The 6,407-nt window shown below is 33.4% G+C and overlaps 1 long non-coding RNA gene across 1 annotated transcript; it reads right to left on the bottom strand.

Moving 5' to 3' along the window:
• Window positions 1-487: 487 nt before the first annotated feature.
• On the bottom strand, window positions 488-6,395 carry LOC141482195 (uncharacterized). Its single transcript, XR_012465407.1, has 3 exons — window positions 6,264-6,395; window positions 6,161-6,211; window positions 488-1,034 (listed from the first exon to the last, which is right to left on the bottom strand). It is a non-coding gene; the product is annotated as an uncharacterized lncRNA (long non-coding RNA).
• Between the last annotated feature and the right edge of the window lie 12 nt (window positions 6,396-6,407).

The raw sequence follows: 6,407 nt of genomic DNA, 5'->3' as shown, positions 1-6,407 counted from the left end.
TACGTAATATGAGAAATAATTTATGGGAAAGAATGTTTTTGGCCTTTTACTTCTCGATCTTGATATAAAAAATGTGGGAATGTTCCAAAGAAAGGAAGGAAGCAAGGCCCTTTCGAAACAGCTATTTTCATATAAACATTGAATTACACGAAAGAAAAATACTTTCGAAACAAATACTTTTATATGAACGCTGAATTATACGAAAAATACTTTTCTCTATTCCGTTAGCATTCGAAACATTCATATGGGATCGAATCAGATATCATTCACAGGATTTCTACACAATATAATTAATAAAAATTTCACTTACATGGAAAGCTGTCATCCTCACTGCTAGACATTCGATGTTTAAGACAATTGCCTTATCGGCTCAGTAGCAAATACGGATAACATTTTCCAAAAATTAATCCCTCCTGAAAACAAACCCTTTCAATATATAAATGAGAAATAATAATACTAAAAAAAATCACTTAGGAATACATGAAGAGTTCTCAATCGCAAGGGGTACTCTAGATGGGATGTTTGCCAAAACAATAATGCTATTCATTTAATATGACATTTTGCGAATAACATCATTTCAGATCCAGATCAGAAACATGCATGTGTACCATATTTCGTGTACAAACAGAGAAACAAAGTTATTTGTCAAATCAATTCAATTTTTCTAATGGACAGTAGTTATTTCGGATGACTTTTTCTCTTCCAGATTGTACCTGCAACGAACTTCTTATACATGAACTATATTTTCATAAATGTTTTCAAATCCATTACGCATGTTTCGTATAAGAACAGAGAAACAAAGTTATTTGTCAAATCAATTTAATTTTTCTAATGGAAAGTAGTTATTTCGGGTGACTTTTACTCTTCCAGATTGTACCCGAAACGAACTTCTTTTGCATGAACTACATTTTCGTAAAAGTTTTTATTGTTATAATAGCATTGACTCAAAAATAGATTAGAATGAGTTGTTGTTTGGGGATTTTTTCTTTATCATTTTTCATCCAAAGAGTGCAAGAAACATGTGTCAGTTTTACCTGAAATATATATTTTATATGGGTTCGAAAAATAATATTAATGAGGAAATATATTTGTCAAAGTCAAAATTGAAGAGCTTAGCTTAGTTGATGAACATTGAAAGGGGTAATTTTTTAGATAGGTTAAATTTTTGAGAAAAAATTTGGCTTTCTACTTCTCTATCTTGATACAAAAAAGCCCTCTCAAAATAGCTGCTTTCATATAAATATCGAATTAAACGAAAGAAAACTTCTTTCGAACCAAATACTTTTATATGAACACTGAATTATACAAAAAACACTTTTCTCTCCCAAAAAATCAACCTCTTCTCAAAATATACCTCTTTCAATTCATACAAGATTCCTTTGGCTGGGATTTAATCAAATAAGCGAATGAATATCATTATGGTGTCATCGATGACATGAGTAGGGGAGACCGGGTACAAAAGTAACACTTTGTACTTTCACTTCGATTTCTGGCTGGGTGTTACTGTTTTTATTAAATTAATATAACCATGTATAAATTCAGTTTATGTCCTTTACACTAGTAACTCGATTTATTATATTATGATGTGTTTTATATGAATAACATAAATTCAAAAAAAAATTGTTAGTTGTTACTTTCGACCACGTAGGCAGGTCGAAAGTAACACGTTGTGGGTCGAAAGTAACAAGACCAGGGATTGGTAATGAATACAATATTCTACGTGGTGAATCAACAAATTATTTATTTGAAGACTTCGTAATAACACAAATCAACTTCTGTATTTTAAATGTTCAAAAATTATATATTAAAAAAACAAATCAATAAAAAGTATTCTTAGTTCAAGTAATGAAATCAATTTAGTATGATGTTAATCATTTTTTTACAATCAGACTTTTATAATTCAGTCATTATTCTCTCACTCAGAATCGCAATTATGGCACACATAATTCTTATCGTCACCCATGCATTCCACATGGGAACACATTTTACATTCGATACATTGTATCCACTGTTCATTTGGTCGACTATTGCCAAAAGTTTCTAAACAGACAAGACAGAAGCAATCTTTGACGTCAGATTTATTTTCATTTTCTTTTGGTGCCTTCTATGTCTTTTTTCCTTTTCCCTTTTCTTTTGCACATATCAATTTTCTTTTACCTTCTCCAGTATTAGTTTGCAGTACCATTTTCTTGGCTTCATTTCGTTGTTGGTGTTCTTGTTCAATTTAGTTTTTTTCGGGAGTATCCGTCAGAATGGCAGTCTTACGTTTTTTACGACCTTTATTTGTTCCAGTCCTCGGACCTGCTTGTGGTAAAGGTCTAAGATCTTTAGGTGATAAATTAAACGGCTTGATAGAATTTGTAAATTGCAGCTCGCTATTAGGTCCTGCCACTGGTGATTTGGATTTTTTATCAAAAATTGAGTTAGCTAACACAGGATCAGTGTCAGCAGAGATCGGGTCCGGTATATTTTGATCAGCCGGTGGTTGGTCATTATTGTTTGACAAATCATTGCTATCTATATGGTGAACAGATAGGTCAATTGATGTTGGAAGATCACCAGCTAGAGAACTTGGATCAACTTGAATGGATGATATTGCGTCAGAACTAGTCAACACATCATTTGGCAGAATTTGTCTGTTAACTTGTAACGGCCGGTCAGTCACAGATGATAGCGCGTAGTCAACAGCAGTAAAAATATTTCTATTAAATGGACTTATGCCAGTACAGGTGAATCCAGCAATTGCATTTCTATCAGTGACAGAAAGAGGAAATGCTTCTCTAACAATTCCAGGAATGTAATGAATAGTCATCGTTCGACCAGGATGCATGGTATGCGATGCATGGTTGTCGAGCAGTAACAAGCATTTCTGATCAACTGTGGGTTTGACTTGTCTTTTGAAATGTTGTAGAAACAGTAAAAATTCTGCATCTCCTGCATCCATCCACTAGCATTGCCAGCTCCAGCACAACCAACAGGACCCTCGTGTATCATGTGGTCTTGGAATCGTTTCAGTGGGAATACGAAAAAAGGCGGGATATGTCCTCCTTGAGCATTAATGACAACAGCAACAGTTACTGATCTTCCACGCTCTACTGAGGTTACTGCATCCACTTGTTCAATTCCTTTTTGAGCTACAATTTTGCTAGGTTTTTGAACAGTGCTCACGCCTGTCTTGTCAATATTCCAGATATCTTTTGGCTCGAATTGGTACCTATCCATTACCTCAGCAAGATTATCAAAAAATTCACTCACTCATGCTTGTTGAAACTTAAAGCCCGCGACAGACTTGTTGCTTGAGGACTTCTCAAAGACAGGCTCGGGTGTCGTTTTAAAAATCCCGTCAACCATTCCTTACCCGCCATTCGACTATCGATTACTTTTCAGGAAATATTTTTCCATTTTTAATCGCTAACTCGTAGGCCAGTTTACGAACTTCAGATGGAGATAGCCCAAAATACACTGCAGAGCACTCAATTAAATAGTCGCGTAGATTACTTTCCTCATTATTAGTAAAAACTCTGTTGACGCAACGGTAGCCCACAACTGCGCTAGTATTTCCTGCTTTTAGTTTTTTTATAAATCTATATAATGTTACATGGCAAACATTATATTTTTTGCCAGGCCTCTAATTTTTGTACCATCTTTAAAATGCTCTTCAGCCGCTTTTCGATGCACTTCCGTGTCGGTAGTTCCTCGTTCAGTAGTTCCTATGCGCTATCGTGGCATTCTGTTGAAGTAAAGACACACATAAAAATATGATAGATAATTAAATCATTACGGGGACAAAAGTAACATGTTACTTTTGTACCCGTCCACTTTTTTATCAAAACGTCCAACATAACCTTTAAACGGAACATGCTATACAAAAATTAATTTAAGCAATATATAATTACTCTAATCAAGAATGGATATGCAAATATTCGGATTACTATCATCCTTTTCAGACTTCGTAAACATTCAATAAGAATACGTCTAAAAACTTACTTTTGATTTGTGAAAACACGTAATGTCCTGTCACACAGCCTAACGACGCATGACGCACGCGGCGACTGAATTCAATTGAGGGGGGCGCTTCTGGCTATCGTCTGACGGCGGTAAAGCGGTGTTCGTCTATTAGATCAATCTAGAGAGCATTTGTTACTTTCGACCCGCTGTTACTTTTGTACCCGGTCTCCCCTACTAATAAAAAATCTGTTTTCCGTTTATCAGCTGTCACGAACGATAACCCTCAGAAGTCGAAACTTGTGCGAGCTAAGGACTAACGAGGTCTTACCTTTTAACGTGTGATTCCTAACACGGTTAGTGAGCAAGTAGCGATAATGATAGGAAGCTTGGACTAGGTACTTTAATCATAGACGTCGCCAAGTCTACTGCAAAAAAAATGCAGAAACCCTAATTGGATTTTTAAATCACCGGTCCGGTTTTTTTCATAAAAACAACAAAATTTCGTTCGTTCGTACTTCCATTGTCTAATATGATTCCACTTTGATTCGAAGTCTATGAAAGAACAAACAAAATTGTAATGAATAGCTAAAATATCAATTATATTAGGCAATAATACGTGAAATGAAAATACAATAAGACGAATAAAATAACGCAGATACAAAATTGAATTGACTACAGAGTAAAAAAAAATAAAACTGAAAATAACCAAAAAATTAAAAAATAAACTAAAAAAAGATTTCAAACCAAGTTACTTCACGACATTTCGATCGTTAGTATTTTCAATCTTTGATGAAATCACTCTCTCTGCCTGAAAAAATGTTTTTGTTGAAAAAAATTTGAACGCTACAAACCGTGCGCGATTTTCCCCACATAGTGTATGTTCCTAAATGAAACATGGTAGACTAATTGTGGGAGGAACATTTCGCATGACAAAAACAAGGTGGCATTTCTTATCTTTTCTATATCTATAAAAATTTGACAAAAGCGCATTTATTTCTTATTCGAGCCTTTTTCCTGAGAATAGTACAGCAAAGGTGCCACGAGAGGCAGCACTACTAGTAGGGACAAACAATAAACTATTCACATGTAAAACACTGTTATTTATGTAATATTAATTTATTATTTAAAAATATAAATCTGATATAAAAAAATATTTTGTGCTAGTATAATGCCAACAAAGCATTGCTGTTTTGCGAATTGTACGTCAGAAAATCGATATCCGGAAGAAAACGTGTTTTTTATACCATTTGTAAAACCTCATATTAATGAGGTTAGATGAAAGAAATGGATACATACTTCGAGGAGAGTGGATTTAACAGTGCAAAAAATAAATAAATAATCATATGTATCCTTTTAACATGAAATGAATAGTAAATTTTTAATAGTTAATTACCATTAATTAAAATGAGATATAACCTCAATCGTTTATTAAATTATATTCATTATATTACATTAAATTTATTTCATTACCATCTTTATTTGATTCATATTTCACTCGAAAATAAGTCTGAATTTCATAATTATTTTAAATTTCTTTTATTACAGTTTGAATCTACCGTTACTCGTTTACTAGCGTATGTATACTAACCTGTCTATTAATTCACTTTTTTTCCACTTACTTTTAAATTACGGCATGCAAGCCAACGTTTTAATGTTTCAACATTGTTATCCTTTATAGTTGCAAATTTTAGTTTTGCTTCAGAAACATTTTCTTCTGTTCTATGGTACTTTACCATATGTTTATATGAGTATTGGACAGTGTTCGTCCCTACCGAACTACTAGCGCTGCTAGTGAGTGATTTTTCGTACTTCAGGAAAAAGGTTCATTTGGTAACACTACTAGCGGGACTAATTCAAAAGTCAAAAAAGTACCTTGTTGGACGTGGCAAGTGAATAAAGAACGGTAGAATGCGATAATGAAAACAAAGTGACATTTAACGAGTTATTACCAGAAGTAAGTTCCTGAAATACTCAATTTTTTAAAGTAGACCGAAGCGCCACTTTATATTCGTGATAGCGGACAAAAATACGTACCTAATTCCGATAAAAAGTTAACTTGTGCGAACCATTATAACGAATAATTACCGCATATCGAATATAGGTACTTACATATTCAAACTTTTTCATTAATTCTTTTATTTGTATTTCACAGCTATGTACATAAATACTTACAAGTATCTGCTTAGAATGTCTTCAAGTAGATTATACTTACTCGTTTAAGAATAAAATTCATTAGTCTTCTCCTTTATGCTTAGGAGAAAATCTACCAAAGGTTATGTTATTACTAGTAAACATATATCGCTATTGTGACTTACCAGTAATCCAAGGGAATACAATCTCATGAATTCCTTGTTCGAAACAAATTTTGTCAAAATGCAGTAAACATTTTGAAACCTCTTGTCAATATTGACCTTCTAATTCTTTAAATACAAAAGCAATAGTAATTTGTCATGTTGACA

This window comes from Leptinotarsa decemlineata, unplaced genomic scaffold (genome assembly GCF_025532065.1).
Source record: "Leptinotarsa decemlineata unplaced genomic scaffold, Ldec_3_MD MMD2_tig00000882_RagTag_RagTag, whole genome shotgun sequence".
Lineage (NCBI taxonomy): Eukaryota > Metazoa > Arthropoda > Insecta > Coleoptera > Chrysomelidae > Leptinotarsa > Leptinotarsa decemlineata.
The sequence above is the reverse complement of the archived record's forward strand: the minus strand, read 5'-3'. Positions and strand labels throughout refer to the sequence as shown.